The sequence below is a fragment of the Bolinopsis microptera genome, chromosome 8 (assembly GCF_026151205.1).
Source record: "Bolinopsis microptera isolate Bmic1 chromosome 8, MBARI_Bmic_1.0, whole genome shotgun sequence".
Classification (NCBI taxonomy): Eukaryota; Metazoa; Ctenophora; class Tentaculata; order Lobata; family Bolinopsidae; genus Bolinopsis; species Bolinopsis microptera.
Window position 1 is genome coordinate 12,808,853 of NC_087079.1, and position 19,471 is coordinate 12,828,323.

Here is a 19,471-nt window from a genome sequence, read left to right on the forward strand (position 1 = left end):
GTCGTCGCCAATTTCCAGAATGATCTCATTCAAGGAACTGAAGATAAATCCGAATAATACGACAAAAATGGTCAAATTTGGACGAATTTGGTCAAATTACGCGACTTTTACAGCCACTTTTGGGATTTTACTAATTCACTCGCCAGCGCGCTATCACGTGTTTTTAATGCCGTGATTTCATTGGTCACCTCAATAACGCGCATTATTTGTGACAGCACAGTTGTTTTCACACAATTTGTCCACCGCGCGTGCAATAAACTCAATTTAAGCTCCGATTTGTGACCGAAATGGCCGAATGGGCTATAATATGGTTTATGCAATGCATGGCCGGTAATTAGCTAATTGAATTTTAGGCACTGTAGGTTGCATAAATTCACGAATTATCAATAATATGCAATAAAATTATTCCTGCAAGTTTTAATTCATTTAAGGTTTTATAGATCTTGTTGGTCAAGGGTAAAATATAAGCAGTATAATAAATCAATATCGAATTGTTTTCAGTTTTTCATCGCGAACAGATACCACTATTTCAAGTTGTTACACGGCCAAGGATAAATCTCACAATTGTTTAGATTTGTAGCTCTGTTTATCAACGGTGAGATTTCTGAAAAGGGCAATTGAAATTGAAATCGATTTGACTCTTAAACGTGCTTCAGCTCCAACTGTTAAATAGATCCACATTCTACATTCTACCAGATTCTTATCTACCTAGATTCTACCATAATATATAGTCGATATATTATATACGTATACCAGAGCACGTCACATTTCAATAATTTTACAATATGTTATTTTATCAGCTACATATGTTCGAAGGATTAAAACACTTTTATGACGGTGCTGTTAGAATAACAGAATATTTACGCTATAAAACAGTTGACATCAAGAATATTATAACATTACCAAACTAAGTAAAAAATAACAACTGTCCAATGTCCTAACCATGAACCTGACCAAAAATGTCAGTAAATATCAGTTTATTCGAAATCACAGTCATATCACTATGAAGACCCGTGTATTAGCCCGGTAGGTGAGGTATAATAGAGCCGGCCAGCCCGGTAGGTGAGGTCCAGTAGTTGCCCGGAGGCGGTGTAGATTTGGGTGATGAGGTCTCCTCCTGACACGTTGTACATTCCTTTGTGTGGTTCCTCCTTCTCTCCTTCCTCTTCTAGAATATCTGAGGGGGGAGGGTGATCACAGAGTAGGGAATGTATAATAAGGGATATTTTATAGTAGTGCTGTCACGTGACAAAAATGAGCTCTCGTTCGTTCATTACTTAGCCACGACCTGTCGACCGTTTTTGGAGAGGTTTATTAACTACTTCTATCTTACTCACTATAATTACTACAGTATTAGATCAGGGTCAGAGACGGGTTCAATATTAGGATATATAAGCTACAGGAAAAGAAGATTAATTTTTATTAACGGCACTCTTCCCACAAACACCACGTACCGGGAAGAACAAGTCTAATTTTAGAGGTTGGTTTCCATCCAGCCACATCAGTGCTCTGAATAACAGCAGGACGTTGATGTTCCATGGTCTGGACTAGCGTACCACTTTTCCACCCTGGGGTGAAACAAGAGCTCCAGCTCGTACAAACTGCAGTCTTTACCAGTGGAAGACTTGAGGACTGAGGAGTTCTATCAGTTTCTCTATCAGAAGGATTAGGTCCTTGTAGGAGCTGGAGCTAGCAGGGAGGTCTCCGTACATGCCTGACCAATATGTTAGTTTGAGAAATACACAAACAATCATCAGTTTAACAAAACAATTATTACACCAAACAATTATTAATAAAGTGAGGTTATAACTGTAAGCTTGTTACACCCCGCAATATCACTACCGTCCGGAACAATAATTGTTTTAAGTTATGATATTAAGTTTAACATAAGTTAATAGAATATTATTATATAAGTTACGATCGATTGTAACAAACCTGCAACATGACATTATTACAGGGAAGCCTCCGGGTGGAAAAACTCAGTACCATGGGGGGACTTCTGGCAACGTTCCAGGAACTTCTTAGTACGCTCTTCTCGAACCTTCTTCATGTGCCGCTGAATCACTTTATTAATAGTTTAACTTTAGTCCAAGAATAGATTCGTAGAAAAATTAACCAGTAACTGCAGATTCCAATTAAACTAAAAAGTCATTGGTTACTAGTTATTAGTTACTACTGTTACTAGTTACTAGTTACTAGTTACTAGTTACTAGTTACTAGTTACTAGTTACTGATTGGAACCAGCTTCGTTTACTGGTTAATGTTTACCCAAGTATTCATACATACAATTATATAGAATAGTTATATACCTAAATCTGCTAATATAAAACCATAATAACTCTAAAAATATACATGTACACTGCGCAAAATTATGGACCTGGAAGTAAGACTAAATACTTCAGAGCTTAATACACAAATCAAAACAAAATTCTAGAAGACTGACAGTCTTGTGTTGAAAGACGAATGTGATTTAGAAGCTTATCAAAAAATTAAAATCTTAGCGAGCCACGAATCCATAAATCCAAACAAAACTCTGTCTTGACACATTTCAAACAACAGTTTTGTCCACACTACACACTTTGCCTCCTTTAATGAAGTGTCTCTTATATCTCTCTCTTATATCTCTTATATATCTGGCTCGTCGTTTGATCTCTTCTTGAGTTCTAAAACAAGCTTTTGTTGTTCGGCACGTTCCTCTGGAGACCTATCCGGACTGATAAAGACTTTACCGAAATGCTCCGAGCTACGGAGATGCCTTGCTCTAGTCAAAATCTGCTGCACGATTGTAGAGCTCGTCAAAGTCACCTTAACAGGTCTATCAGCCACCTGTTTCTTATCCTTGGATTTGATCAAACCAATTCTGCTAGCTTCTATTTTTGGCTTTTCACCAAGTTCCAACAACACTTGACCGACCTTGTCACATAACAGCTCACCTTTCTCTCCTTTAAGACCAAACAACATCAGATTCCGACTTCGGTCTCCTTCTGCTACAACATCCTTAATGACATTCTTCAAGATGTTTCTATCCGAATCCAGCAAAGGACCTGCTGTTGAGGTTTTTGATTCCTTTACCGCGGCGCTGTATGTCTTTAACTCGGATTTCACAGTATTCTCAACTGATGCTACAACCTCAGATTTCAAGTAATCAAGCTGCTCGTCTTTGACAGCTAGCAGCTCTTTCTGCAATACAACTATTGTCCCCTGGCTGTCAATTACATCGGAGTGCAATTTCTGGTTATACTTCTCCATCTGATCAATGTACAATGATTGCCTATACATAATTTTTAACGCAGAATTGAGACTCTGAGCCATGACTTCCCTAGTGATTTCTCTTCTACCAATGAAACCCTGAGCTACAGTCTACACACGCGTTAACATGATTTGATTTAACAAGCCCGAGAGTTTTCCGGATCCATTCAGCTCCATCATCCCTCACTTCATCAAGCTTATAAGCCACGTATTTCTCAGATTTATACATCACACAACCACGGCACCGGTTAAACAAGCAAGTCTTATCAACGTAATGATAAGTAACTGATAAGCGAGCAACAACGTATTGAAAAGCGTATTTACTGAACTGAAAAGTGTATTTACTGAACTGTTACTAGTTACTAGTTACTATAGTAGAACAATCAGTAAGCTTATCTACTACCTGTTATAACACTGGGTATCACTATAGCAGATGTAATGAAGATCACGGTAGGCTCAAAACGAAATTGACTCTTATATCAGTAATACATAGTAACAAACCTGCCATTATTACTGTCCGGAGTCCCGGACAGGAGGATCCAATGAAATTACCTCAGCAACCAGTTGAAAAGCCAGGAAATTGACCAGAAAATCAATAACATGATACAACAATCCTGAGTAGAGTTGAGAACCTAAGGTTTTTAGGTCTTGATGTCATTCTGAATCCTCTCAGTCAAAGCCAAATAGTGGAAAGCAATAATATATAATGGTGGTAATTGGTACCCTCGAGATTAGCGCTGATCAAGAATGCCAACAGGGAGTAACAAAGAAGAATAAACCGAACATCCCAGTTGAATTTCTACTGCAAATTAACTTGAACACACGTCTGTAGGGTACCACGTGACACGCAATCTGGCCAATAAGCTATCGAATAGCAGTCACGCTGCCCAATCAGAGGGCTGGCTGTTAGTCGGGTGCGGACCACTTATGCCAGTCTAGCTGACGCCAAACAATTATAACACTGAGTACACTCAAATTCATAATTTCCAAATGTGGAGCTCTAAAAGAACAAATAGGAGCCTTGGTTCCTACACCCGAATCTATGTATTACACATAAAAAAGCTTAAACCAAGATTATCTTAGAGATATATCTCCAAATACCATTTAACAGGGAGGGAGGGAGGGAGGGAGGGAGGGAGGGAGGGAGGGAGGTAGGGAGGGAGGGAGGGAGGGAGGGAGGGAGGGAGGGAGGGAGGGAGGGAGGGAGGGAGGGAGGGAGGGAGGGAGGGAGGGAGGGAGGGAGGGAGGGAGGGAGGGAGGGAGGGAGGGAGGGAGGGAGGGAGGGAGGGAGGGAGGGAGGGAGGGAGGGAGGGAGGGAGGGAGGGAGGGAGGGAGGGAGGGAGGGAGGGAGGGAGGGAGGGAGGGAGGGAGAGAGGGAGGGAGGGAGGGAGGGAGGGAGGGAGGGAGGGAGGGAGGGAGGGAGGGAGGGAGGGAGGGAGGGAGGGAGGGAGGGAGGGAGGGAGGAGTTGGTCGCATAATGACAGTAGAAATGATTGCAATGATTCTAAACTTTTCAATAGTTTTAAGGTTCAAAATTAAACATTAACGTGCGAGGTTGCGGTAATTTCTTTAATTATGTTTTCTAGTCAGGTTTACAACTCGGTGTTACATTGGTTTTCGTCCTGGTCGACAATGCAAAATACAAAACAGTAAACAGTGCCACATAGAAAAGTACTAAAATCATACATTTTTCTTGGATGCATGTAGCTCTCATGACATTGAAACCATAAAAAAAGCTTACGAGAAGGGTATCACTTTAAGGCAAATGACAGATGACAGAGATATTCAACAAACTGCAAGCGATAGGTTTATCAGAAGGCATAATGCAGAGAGCGAGTGAAAAAGAGGAAGGAACAAAAGTTTGTATCTGATCTCAATCACACGCCAGCGCGCTATATCACGCGCACGTGACTTAAACACTGCAATATCATTGGTCATCTTTATATCCAATGCGAAATACAAAATAGCGCGCTTTTCCTATAATCCATGGCGAGTGAATTAGTGAAACCGGTCAAATTGAGTCCGAATAAAGATTTGGCGGAATGACAGGCCGGCTGAGCGCCACCCATGCAGTAACCCTATTGGAAGATCTTCGCAAATTTTCAGAATGATCTCGTTCAACTTCAAGAAACCAAAGATATGAAAAAATAATACGACAAAAATCAATAAATTACGCCGCACAAAATTACGCGATTTTTAGTTTTACACCTACTTTTGCTCCAAAAGCCGCGCACCATCAAATATGGCACTTAGGCGAAACTCACTGATCATTCCAAAAAAGTATGTCAAATTTGGTACTGTGAAATGTCTCACAGTCTTTAGAAAACAATGGTACATGTACAAATATTTTGAAAATCCGCAAGAATGCCGCGCGAACTAGCATTCTTGTTTCAGCTTCGCATCGATCGTCGCAACGATCTTAGCTTCGCAACGCGAACGATCTTCGCAACGATCTCGATTGGTTGACATCGTCAATCAAGTTTATTTTTATCGTGCACTGACCCCCTACTATAGTCTAGTTATAGGCCCTTACTTTATGTGCAAATAAGAAGAATTAGAAAAAGAAAAATGTGACTGCCGCTTGTTGGCCATCAAACCGAATCTTTTTTACATTTCTTAAATCGTAAACTTTTAAATAAATTACTTATATTTCACTTATATTTCATTTATATTTCAGTGCTGAGGCAAAGCTAAGGAATAAGCTGGCGTCGCTAAAAAGAGTAGCGGAACGTTCCCTCGACAAAATTAAGAGGAACAATTATAAGAAATCAAGGGACAATCTCGAAGGAAGAGAGTTTATTTTGAAATCATTGAGCAGTGATTCAGAGTATGAGGTGTAACGTCAGAGGTTTTGATGTGACGTCATAAATTTTGATGTGACGTCACAGGTTTTGATATAACGTTTAGATAAATTATGTGCTTTTCCAATTCCATAATCCATGCCCACATTTTCCTTATATGGATTTAAATTATTTCCTTAACAGATGCTTGCATATATTGCTTAAATAAATAGCTTAAATAGGCTTAAATTACTTATCATCTGTTAGTGAAAGTAATTAACAGGTGGTGATATATTATACTCGTTTATAGGCCAGCTGCGATTAACAATCAGCTTGCAGTATCGACCATTAAAAACGAAATTTGCGTCTTCACGTGTCGATGAAAATAGCTTCCTCGCTCATATCATGGTAGCCGAATCTATTGAATCATAATTTGTGAGTTAAATAAATAAAACGATTGTGAACTTTACAAATTTTGTAATCAGATGAATCGAGTCCGAAACAGCATGAAGAAATTAAATTAAATATGATATGATTCACGTTTTTTACGGCGTGGTAATATTCGTTTATTGATCTCTATTTGAAATATCTATTAACTGTTAATTGTTAATAATATAATGCTTTTTATCTTTCACTGATTACGCGATAAAAATTTAAGTCCATTGTTGCCACCTGAAAGGTTGGTCATATTTAAGCTTACGATTGTGTAAAAATTTGAATTATTAATTTTTAATGTAACTCTGTAATTTTAGTTTAATTTTAAGCTAACAAAGATTATCGGTTTCAGGTTCATAATTATTCTTTTCATTAAATTGATTTATACGAATATTGATAACAGCAAATATTTTGACATACGTTGCATGCCACTTTTCGCCGAAGCATGTATCAACAAATATCTGCATCGTGATGAAATGAATCCAGCAAGAGATCATTCACAGCAATTACATAAGCGTTATTTTTATGAATATGAACCACTAGACTGCTTACGAAATATGTTAAACTCTTACCAACCACGAGATCATGATTAACAAGGAAATACTATAATTATATTATAATATGAGTCCGATTTCAGAAGTCTATAATTATAATATTATTATTGGTACTGTTAGCAGCAGCTCTGCGCGCGCTCGCTGGTGGCAATTTCAAATTTTTATGTTTGATATCTTTAATTTGATACACGTGAGTTTTATTTGTCTTCAATACTACTACATAATATATACTAGTGCTACATATTATTATATTAGAAAATAATTTGAGATTCCTACTCCTGCTACTATAAAACAAGTGCTGTGCGACACTCAATTGTCATAGGATGATGAGAGTTGCTTTTTGAAAAAATCCCTAATTAACAATTCTAATCTTAATATAATTATAAAGCAATAGTACGTGCTAAAATATCAAATAACGGAGTAGTTCGCTGTTTATTAGTCTCATGATTGAAATACTGATATCTGGATATTATCCGGTTGGAAGAGACAAGGACAAGTGAAACAAGGAAGTTAGGAGTAAGGGCAAATTTTCGGCGTCAACGCCATCTTCAGGCTCAAATTATTTGTTATATAGTAGTGTTGAAAGTATTAATACTTTCAACACTACTATATAACAAATAATTTGAGCCTGAAGATGGCGTTGACGCCGAAAATTTGCCCTTACTCCTAACTTCCTTGTTTCACTTGTCCTTGTCTCTTCCAACCGGATAATATCCAGATATCAGTACGTGCTAAAACATTGATAAATTCTTGAAAACTTGCCCTCAGGACTTCGTTGAAGTCGCGAAGTTCAACAAAAATAAATTATAACGTTGCCAACTCACAACTATAATAATTTTATACTAGAAAAACCGCGTCCCACGCGCTGGGGATGATTTAGGAAATTCAATATCCTAGATCGCGAACAGATGCAAATGGAATTTATTTCATTATTTATCATTTCCAATTATCACTATCAGGATCGGTTGCATTGCATTGTGAGTAGGAACCGACCGGAATGGGCTTTTGGCTGCCGGACCGGATTTTGCCGGATATCTATTATCCGGTTAGCCGGATTTTGCCGGACCGGAACCGGTTGTTAGGAAGGGCAAATAATTATAAGGTTGCCGGAACGTGCCGGATCTTGCCGGAAAATTTAAATTAATCCTTATTATTGGGCTTTTACCATTATCAATTATGATATTAATCTTTATATGCCATAGTTTGTAATTACACAATAAGTGTAAGCTTATACGAACAGGCCGATGATGTTTACAGTTACTGTTTAGGCCTAGCAGTATAATACATCTAGGTCAAATATCAAATCAACAAGCAGAACGTTGGAACAAGCCTAGACAAGTTATTATCAGAAATGATATGCAATTGGCATATCCTACCATCAGAAATGATATGCAATTGGCATATCCTACCATGATACTCCTGCTTATAATTACGTAAAACGTATGATGAACTAATTTTAATAAATTTTTTGAACATTTTCACTTTCAATATTTTGGACTAGTACAATTTTCGACATTTTTAAAGAATAGCCACTATTTACCACTTTTTTACTGCATTTAATCTCCGCTAATAAAATGACTTCTGATCTAAATGTCGTAGAAGGTTCTAGATTTGATTGGGTAAACAATGATTACCTAATCGCTAATCACGTGACAGGGTGCTAGGATACCGTAATTGGGCTTTCTGCACATTGAATCTCCGCTAATAAAACGACTTCTGAATCTGAATGTCGTGGAAGGTTCTAGATTTGATTGGGTATTCATTGATTACCTAATCGCTAATTGCTAATCATGTGACAGGGTGCTAGGATACCGTAATTGGGCTTTCTGCACGATTCCCATAGTGGGGATCTAGTGCCAACCCAATCACCTGATTCAACGTAATGCAACTTGTGGCATCAAAATTCGGTTTGGACGTTTGGAGGGAGTAAAATTACATTATAAATAAATGTGCAAAATCTAAAAATGAAGTTCGGACGAATACTGTATTCCCTGTAATTGTATAACAGTCCGCTCTGAAGAATACATATATCCCTGAACAATCGCATATTATCCTCGATAACTCACTTTGGGAGTTTGTGCTAGGGTAAAGATAGGTTACTTTTAATTCTTCGTAGCTTTGCGTCCATCGTTATGAATATGATCGTACGATTTTTTATTGAATAAAGTTTACTTTTATTATAATTGGAGGGATTTCGATATATCGATTGGGCGCAACTGTCGTATCTGATCAAGCAGTTTTTTAATTAGTGTAGGAAGGGGGGGGGGGGACAGGGGGGACAGGGGCCCTGCGGTTTCTTTGCGTTCGCGACTATACCCATTTGTGATTCCACTGTGTAGACGTAGGTATGACAAATCATATATCTTCGTAAAGTACATCCTCTGACTAGGAAATCACAAGTTTAATCAGTTCTGGAGACTGTTCCTGGACAGAGTTAAGACGGTTTAAAACTTCCGCGCCGCGCAATAGCCCCAAAATGGCTAAAAATATACATCGTCATAGAATAACTTTGCGTAGGGAATGCGCGAGCACGACAATATGATAGTTAACATTGATTTTCGGCCGCCGGCACGATAGCATAGTTGGCTAAGAGGGCGATTGACCGTGCTAGCTGATGGTTCGAATCCCGGTCTGACCTTTAATTTAGTTTGAACTGAAACAAGTTGTTTACTATTTTCATCAAAAAGCTTCTCTAGTGTTAGGTTAATATTGATTAGTTAATCATATTACAAGTTGTACTATAGGATGAAATGTATAATTAGAAATGGGAAAGCAGCTATACGCAAAGCGTCGTTATGCTACAATGTTATAGTAATAACATTGTTTGTCTCAGATTATTTTTAATACAAGAAGCGACCAGCATCGCATCTTCATCGATTAGTTCGGAGTCGTCGCTGTATTCAGCTATAACATTGATTTTTAATTGATACTTTAGCAGATATGAGCAGCTTTAATCAGTCTGATTTGGTAGGTTTTGGGCTGGGCACAGTTTGCTAAGGATTCTGTTTCTATCTGTTGTAAAACTTGATGGTCTGCTGTGAAAAAAACATTTTGAAGGCAGAAAGCTCTGGATTGGTCTTTTAAATGCCTTTCTCAACGACAATCCCTCGTTAGCAGTTACTTATATTAAAACTTTTTGTTCGGACTATTGACATGTAGTGTCTGGAGAAGGAGGGCAACAAAGGAGCACTTCTCAGTTGTACAGTGGCCGGCATTTCTAGACGCTGCTATCCATTACCTTCTACATCTGAAACAGATTTTAATATAAGCAACTAATTAATAATACGGGTGAGACTTAAGTTTCAGTAAAATTAAATCTGACACTTGTGTGCAGTAACAAGAGAAAATCCAGTGCATCCATCGCCCCCCATAAAATCTGGGCAAGGGACCAAAAAGGGCCAACTTTTTTATTTAGGGTTCTATTTCTAAAAATGTTTGGGACAAAATTGTTAACTATGTTTTCGGAGTTTTTATGAAAACCACTTTTCTCCACATTTCATGCTACCCTGTTCATTATTAGCCGAAAATATTTTTTAATTGGCTTTTCAAAGTCCGCACCCACCCCTCGATACACAATTTTGGACTCGAGGCTTCCCCTGGTAATACGATCTCGGAAGGCTGGCCTTCGGCCCTTTGCAACACGAGCTCGGAAACGGGAGCTCTCGATACGAGAGGTACGTATCGAGAATGACTTGGACCGAAAATTAGTACAAATTTTTTCAGTTTTTCTGAAAAGCACTTTTCTCCACGTTTCATGCTACTAGTAGGGGGTGCACGATAAAAATAAACTTGCTCGGATTCTAAAAATTTTTGTACCACTGTTTTCTAGAGACTGTGAGAATTTTCACAATACCAAATTTGTCATACCTTTTTGGAAAGATCAGTGAGTTTCGCCTAGGTGCCATATTTGATGGTGCGCGGCTTTTGGAGCAAAAGTAGCGGTTTCACTAATTCACTCGCCATGGATTATAGGAAAAGCGCGCTATTTTGTATTTCGCATTGGATATAAAGATGACCAATGATATTGCAGTGTTTAAGTCACGTGCGCGTGATATAGCGCGCTGGCGTGTGATTGAGATCAGATACAAACTTTTGTTCCTTCCTCTTTTTCACTCGCTCTCTGCATTATGCCTTCTGATAAACCTATCGCTTGCAGTTTGTTGAATATCTCTGTCATCTGTCATTTGCCTTAAAGTGATACCCTTCTCGTAAGCTTTTTTTATGGTTTCAATGTCATGAGAGCTACATGCATCCAAGAAAAATGTATGATTTTAGTACTTTTCTATGTGGCACTGTTTACTGTTTTGTATTTTGCATTGTCGACCAGGACGAAAACCAATGTAACACCGAGTTGTAAACCTGACTAGAAAACATAATTAAAGAAATTACCGCAACCTCGCACGTTAATGTTTAATTTTGAACCTTAAAACTATTGAAAAGTTTAGAATCATTGCAATCATTTCTACTGTCATTATGCGACCAACTCCCTCCCTCCCTCCCTCCCTCCCTCCCTCCCTCCCTCCCTCCCTCCCTCCCTCCCTCCCTCCCTCCCTCCCTCCCTCCCTCCCTCCCTCTCTCCCTCCCTCCCTCCCTCCCTCCCTCCCTCCCTCCCTCCCTCCCTCCCTCCCTCCCTCCCTCCCTCCCTCCCTCCCTCCCTCCCTCCCTCCCTCCCTCCCTCCCTCCCTCCCTCCCTCCCTCCCTCCCTCCCTCCCTCCCTCCCTCCCTCCCTCCCTCCCTCCCTCCCTCCCTCCCTCCCTCCCTCCCTCCCTCCCTCCCTCCCTCCCTCCCTCCCTCCCTCCCTACCTCCCTCCCTCCCTCCCTCCCTCCCTCCCTCCCTCCCTCCCTGTTAAATGGTATTTGGAGATATATCTCTAAGATAATCTTGGTTTAAGCTTTTTTATGTGTAATACATAGATTCGGGTGTAGGAACCAAGGCTCCTATTTGTTCTTTTAGAGCTCCACATTTGGAAATTATGAATTTGAGTGTACTCAGTGTTATAATTGTTTGGCGTCAGCTAGACTGGCATAAGTGGTCCGCACCCGACTAACAGCCAGCCCTCTGATTGGGCAGCGTGACTGCTATTCGATAGCTTATTGGCCAGATTGCGTGTCACGTGGTACCCTACAGACGTGTGTTCAAGTTAATTTGCAGTAGAAATTCAACTGGGATGTTCGGTTTATTCTTCTTTGTTACTCCCTGTTGGCATTCTTGATCAGCGCTAATCTCGAGGGTACCAATTACCACCATTATATATTATTGCTTTCCACTATTTGGCTTTGACTGAGAGGATTCAGAATGACATCAAGACCTAAAAACCTTAGGTTCTCAACTCTACTCAGGATTGTTGTATCATGTTATTGATTTTCTGGTCAATTTCCTGGCTTTTCAACTGGTTGCTGAGGTAATTTCATTGGATCCTCCTGTCCGGGACTCCGGACAGTAATAATGGCAGGTTTGTTACTATGTATTACTGATATAAGAGTCAATTTCGTTTTGAGCCTACCGTGATCTTCATTACATCTGCTATAGTGATACCCAGTGTTATAACAGGTAGTAGATAAGCTTACTGATTGTTCTACTATAGTAACTAGTAACTAGTAACAGTTCAGTAAATACACTTTTCAGTTCAGTAAATACGCTTTTCAATACGTTGTTGCTCGCTTATCAGTTACTTATCATTACGTTGATAAGACTTGCTTGTTTAACCGGTGCCGTGGTTGTGTGATGTATAAATCTGAGAAATACGTGGCTTATAAGCTTGATGAAGTGAGGGATGATGGAGCTGAATGGATCCGGAAAACTCTCGGGCTTGTTAAATCAAATCATGTTAACGCGTGTGTAGACTGTAGCTCAGGGTTTCATTGGTAGAAGAGAAATCACTAGGGAAGTCATGGCTCAGAGTCTCAATTCTGCGTTAAAAATTATGTATAGGCAATCATTGTACATTGATCAGATGGAGAAGTATAACCAGAAATTGCACTCCGATGTAATTGACAGCCAGGGGACAATAGTTGTATTGCAGAAAGAGCTGCTAGCTGTCAAAGACGAGCAGCTTGATTACTTGAAATCTGAGGTTGTAGCATCAGTTGAGAATACTGTGAAATCCGAGTTAAAGACATACAGCGCCGCGGTAAAGGAATCAAAAACCTCAACAGCAGGTCCTTTGCTGGATTCGGATAGAAACATCTTGAAGAATGTCATTAAGGATGTTGTAGCAGAAGGAGACCGAAGTCGGAATCTGATGTTGTTTGGTCTTAAAGGAGAGAAAGGTGAGCTGTTATGTGACAAGGTCGGTCAAGTGTTGTTGGAACTTGGTGAAAAGCCAAAAATAGAAGCTAGCAGAATTGGTTTGATCAAATCCAAGGATAAGAAACAGGTGGCTGATAGACCTGTTAAGGTGACTTTGACGAGCTCTACAATCGTGCAGCAGATTTTGACTAGAGCAAGGCATCTCCGTAGCTCGGAGCATTTCGGTAAAGTCTTTATCAGTCCGGATAGGTCTCCAGAGGAACGTGCCGAACAACAAAAGCTTGTTTTAGAACTCAAGAAGAGATCAAACGACGAGCCAGATATATAAGAGATATAAGAGAGAGATATAAGAGACACTTCATTAAAGGAGGCAAAGTGTGTAGTGTGGACAAAACTGTTGTTTGAAATGTGTCAAGACAGAGTTTTGTTTGGATTTATGGATTCGTGGCTCGCTAAGATTTTAATTTTTTGATAAGCTTCTAAATCACATTCGTCTTTCAACACAAGACTGTCAGTCTTCTAGAATTTTGTTTTGATTTGTGTATTAAGCTCTGAAGTATTTAGTCTTACTTCCAGGTCCATAATTTTGCGCAGTGTACATGTATATTTTTAGAGTTATTATGGTTTTATATTAGCAGATTTAGGTATATAACTATTCTATATAATTGTATGTATGAATACTTGGGTAAACATTAACCAGTAAACGAAGCTGGTTCCAATCAGTAACTAGTAACTAGTAACTAGTAACTAGTAACTAGTAACTAGTAACTAGTAACAGTAGTAACTAATAACTAGTAACCAATGACTTTTTAGTTTAATTGGAATCTGCAGTTACTGGTTAATTTTTCTACGAATCTATTCTTGGACTAAAGTTAAACTATTAATAAAGTGATTCAGCGGCACATGAAGAAGGTTCGAGAAGAGCGTACTAAGAAGTTCCTGGAACGTTGCCAGAAGTCCCCCCATGGTACTGAGTTTTTCCACCCGGAGGCTTCCCTGTAATAATGTCATGTTGCAGGTTTGTTACAATCGATCGTAACTTATATAATAATATTCTATTAACTTATGTTAAACTTAATATCATAACTTAAAACAATTATTGTTCCGGACGGTAGTGATATTGCGGGGTGTAACAAGCTTACAGTTATAACCTCACTTTATTAATAATTGTTTGGTGTAATAATTGTTTTGTTAAACTGATGATTGTTTGTGTATTTCTCAAACTAACATATTGGTCAGGCATGTACGGAGACCTCCCTGCTAGCTCCAGCTCCTACAAGGACCTAATCCTTCTGATAGAGAAACTGATAGAACTCCTCAGTCCTCAAGTCTTCCACTGGTAAAGACTGCAGTTTGTACGAGCTGGAGCTCTTGTTTCACCCCAGGGTGGAAAAGTGGTACGCTAGTCCAGACCATGGAACATCAACGTCCTGCTGTTATTCAGAGCACTGATGTGGCTGGATGGAAACCAACCTCTAAAATTAGACTTGTTCTTCCCGGTACGTGGTGTTTGTGGGAAGAGTGCCGTTAATAAAAATTAATCTTCTTTTCCTGTAGCTTATATATCCTAATATTGAACCCGTCTCTGACCCTGATCTAATACTGTAGTAATTATAGTGAGTAAGATAGAAGTAGTTAATAAACCTCTCCAAAAACGGTCGACAGGTCGTGGCTAAGTAATGAACGAACGAGAGCTCATTTTTGTCACGTGACAGCACTACTATAAAATATCCCTTATTATACATTCCCTACTCTGTGATCACCCTCCCCCCTCAGATATTCTAGAAGAGGAAGGAGAGAAGGAGGAACCACACAAAGGAATGTACAACGTGTCAGGAGGAGACCTCATCACCCAACTCTACACCGCCTCCGGGCAACTACTGGACCTCACCTACCGGGCTGGCCGGCTCTATTATACCTCACCTACCGGGCTAATACACGGGTCTTCATAGTGATATGACTGTGATTTCGAATAAACTGATATTTACTGACATTTTTGGTCAGGTTCATGGTTAGGACATTGGACAGTTGTTATTTTTTACTTAGTTTGGTAATGTTATAATATTCTTGATGTCAACTGTTTTATAGCGTAAATATTCTGTTATTCTAACAGCACCGTCATAAAAGTGTTTTAATCCTTCGAACATATGTAGCTGATAAAATAACATATTGTAAAATTATTGAAATGTGACGTGCTCTGGTATACGTATATAATATATCGACTATATATTATGGTAGAATCTAGGTAGATAAGAATCTGGTAGAATGTAGAATGTGGATCTATTTAACAGTTGGAGCTGAAGCACGTTTAAGAGTCAAATCGATTTCAATTTCAATTGCCCTTTTCAGAAATCTCACCGTTGATAAACAGAGCTACAAATCTAAACAATTGTGAGATTTATCCTTGGCCGTGTAACAACTTGAAATAGTGGTATCTGTTCGCGATGAAAAACTGAAAACAATTCGATATTGATTTATTATACTGCTTATATTTTACCCTTGACCAACAAGATCTATAAAACCTTAAATGAATTAAAACTTGCAGGAATAATTTTATTGCATATTATTGATAATTCGTGAATTTATGCAACCTACAGTGCCTAAAATTCAATTAGCTAATTACCGGCCATGCATTGCATAAACCATATTATAGCCCATTCGGCCATTTCGGTCACAAATCGGAGCTTAAATTGAGTTTATTGCACGCGCGGTGGACAAATTGTGTGAAAACAACTGTGCTGTCACAAATAATGCGCGTTATTGAGGTGACCAATGAAATCACGGCATTAAAAACACGTGATAGCGCGCTGGCGAGTGAATTAGTAAAATCCCAATTTGACCATTGTTAATGATCTGGCCCGGCGCGCGCTACTTCGTAGCTCGAGAAGAAAGCGGCGTGCGCTACTTCGAAGAAATTTAGACGAGTAACATCCGTCAAGGACTCAATGAATTACGACCTCAATCGCCCTGAAAAAAGTGCGAATGCTCATTGCATTGGATGTTAAAGCGCACGTGACTAGCATTCACGTGATCATTCAGAACCAATTAAAGCCGTGCAAAATCTGAATCCTTCGCAGCTCGATAAGGCCCTGTAATTTCGCCACTTCGGGCGCGCTTGTAGTTGTTTCACAATAGTAGAGGCTCTTACGGGCATTGTCTGCTCGATACGTTAGGGACCCCAGATACACCTTACTAGACGTATTTTTGACCGTAGAATCGATTGAAAGTGGTTTCAAGATGATTGGACTGATTGTGTTGGGGTAAAATCGCAAAAAACCGATTTTTGGGCCAAAAATAGGCCAAAAAACCATGTTTTTTGATATTTTGAGCAAGTTAATTTTGTTGGCATGTCGGCAAAACTTGCATAAAGATAGCTAAAAGACAGCCGCACAAGATTGTATAAAAATAAAACAAATCCCTCTATTTGTTCTGAGGTAAAAATCCAAAAAAGTGGTAAAAATTTTGACTTTTTTGCTTGAAGTTTGAATAATTTTTTGCAGTTGTATTAAATCAACCCAAAAATAGTCACATCGTGTTTGCCTAAATTTTTCCTTTCCGAGAAGTACCCACTTCATATACTTTATCGAAGTTTGAATATTGTCACTCCGCAAGCGTTTTTGCCAAATTTTCGACGCGCACTACGCGCAAAAGCATTTAGTTGTTATCAATTGGCACCCGCGCGTTCATCATAAATTTCAAACAGCTATAACTCAGCGAGATTATGTCCGTTCTAGCTCATATTTTCATACTAAATAGAAAATAATGTGATCTTATTGCTGACAAAATATGAATATAATTACTCTATTTGCCTTAGAGTAATAGACTGTCAAAGTTTAAAACGCGCATTGGTATAGCACGTGACTAATAAGTCCAAATTTATACTTCTTAACATATTATCGATCCTTAGACATCATACTATTGTGTCCAATTAGCGGTTAGGTCTCTAAACTCGTAGCAGAAAACACGTCTTTTTGCCCGTAAGAGCCTCTACTACAAGTCAAGAAAAGCCTTCTTACCGCCGTGAGGCGGGCGCGCGCTACTGCAAGCGCAAGGGCTCTTGATAGAGCAAGCCCTGTAATGCATTTTGCCGATCTACAGCTCATGTAGCTGCGATATTTTATAAACATTATTGGATGCGCGGTGCGGCCCAGTAGTAGTGCATTGCTTCACATAGCCATGTGTCTACGCGTACTGCGTGACGCGCTTGTTTCACTGCAAGCGAGAGGGCTATGGTTAGTGGTTAGAGCAAGTGCATTGCGCTAAAAATGTGTCATGGCTATTTGAAAGCGCAATGCATTATTGGGCCGCGCAGCGCATCAAATAATGAATAATGTTTCTCACAACCATATTTGTTAGATCGATGCACCACAGGGCCATACCTTGTCCATTGTTGTCATACGTTGTATGACCCGCCGCGCACGAAGTGCGCGGCTCCCCCTGTAGCGTCGAAGACGCTACATAGTGAAACGACCGTGGGGGTCGCAACGTGATACAAGTCCATTGTTAATGGACTATAAACCCGCCGCGCACTTGTCATGTGTCATACGTTGTATGACCCGCCGCGCACAAGTGCGCGGCTATCCCTGTATCGTAAAAACGATCATAAAACATTTAGTGAAACGACAGTGGGGGTCACGACGTGATACAAGCGCGCACTACGTACTTCGTGACACTTCGAAAAGAGAGCGGCGCGCTATATCGTCAAGGCCATGCCGAGCTTTGAAAGTGGAAGGATTAATACCGTCAGTCAAATTTTGGAGTTGATACAAGAAATGCAGCAAATGAGGCAAAAATAATTACTTTGAGCTGAAACATAATGTTTGATGCTTGAACAAGTAAAAGAAGATTTACCGTATACCTGACTGTTGGCACACCAATCGTTAGCTATGTGTGCAAATCTTTTTGCACTCTTGTACATAAAGTGAAACGAACAACAACAAGAGCAAAGAGACTGAGGCGGGGCGTAGACTGAGGCGGGGCGTAGACTGAGGCGGGGCCTCAGTCTAAAAGAGACAGTAATACATGTTTCTTTTCCAATAAAACCTATGATGCTCATGCCTGCTTTAGTCAAGATGACCTAAAAGAGGCTGTTAAATTTATTATTTATAACACTTATGTCGTCTTCGGTGGGATTGTATTCATACAAACCAAGGGTATTCCTATGGGTGGAAATTCAAGTTCCCCTATAGCTGATCTCACTGTTGGCAAAAAGGAATTTAATTATATGAAACGTTTACTTCAGGAAAAGAAAATGGGATTAGCAAAGATATTATCCAATAATAAACGATATGTTGACGATTTATCTATTATTAACTACCTTTACTTTCATAAATTGATTAAAGATATTTATCCTAATTCATTGGAGATGGAGCGAGCTGGTTCCAATAATAAAATCATTAATTACCTTGATTTAAATATTAATATTTCCACAGAAGGACTAGATTAGATTAGATTAGATTAGATTAAGAATAATGACATAAACATCATCACTAGTTTTAAACATTCTTTCTGATTTCCTCATTATCAGAACTGTGAACATTTCACAGCCTTCGTCATTAAAAAACAAACAAATTCTATAACTAACATAATTGTCATAATTTATTTACATATAAAAAAGTTTAAAAAGTTAAAACCGTTAATTTAAAAAATAAATAAATAAAAACAAATTCATGAGATATTTATTCCCTTTCTCTTGGCAACACACGGATTTTTATATAAATATCGGACTTGTTGCTTCTTCTTTTCGATATAATTTACACCCTCTATTTTTGCTAAAACTATATTTGACACTTCCCAAAAGTTGCCTGTGTCTACTAAATTATTAGTCTTTTTAAATTCTTCTAGATTAATTTTAAAATCAATAACAGACACTGAATTTCTAACAAAAGATGGCAATTTATTCCAAAAGCTGATAACACGCTCTGATAAAAAATTATTAGACAAGGTTTTAATATTTCTATCAATATTGTTAGATTTAGTGCTAACAATTTTATCTCCCGATCTACTTAAATTGAAAATATCTTTTCCATACTCAACCAATCCATTTACAATTTTGTAGGCTTCAATCAAATCTCCTCTAACCCGTCTCTCTGCGAGTGTTGTAATCTGTAAGGCATCCAACCTTTCACTGTAAGGAAGTGTTCCAATATCATCAATAAGGCGTGTGAACCTTCTCTGGACATTTTCCAGTTCAATGATAGTAG

At 39.0% G+C, this 19,471-nt stretch overlaps 1 protein-coding gene and 2 long non-coding RNA genes across 3 annotated transcripts in view; 2 read left to right on the forward strand and 1 right to left on the reverse strand.

Moving 5' to 3' along the window:
• Positions 1-845: 845 nt before the first annotated feature.
• Positions 846-2,060, reverse strand: LOC134820231 (uncharacterized). Its single transcript, XR_010160855.1, has 3 exons — positions 1,936-2,060; positions 1,455-1,714; positions 846-1,177 (listed from the first exon to the last, which is right to left on the reverse strand). It is a non-coding gene; the product is annotated as an uncharacterized LOC134820231 (long non-coding RNA).
• A 5,565-nt stretch (positions 2,061-7,625) lies between these two features.
• LOC134819683 (pre-mRNA-processing factor 19-like) overlaps positions 7,626-19,471 on the forward strand; it is a 33,002-nt gene continuing 21,156 nt past the window's right edge. The window contains exon 1 of the mRNA XM_063829766.1: positions 7,626-7,646. The gene's annotated coding sequence lies outside the window, so the exon portion shown is untranslated. The remainder of the gene's footprint in view (positions 7,647-19,471) is intronic.
• LOC134820249 (uncharacterized) lies at positions 14,162-15,378 on the forward strand. The gene is made up of 3 exons (XR_010160858.1): positions 14,162-14,286; positions 14,508-14,767; positions 15,045-15,378. It is a non-coding gene; the product is annotated as an uncharacterized LOC134820249 (long non-coding RNA).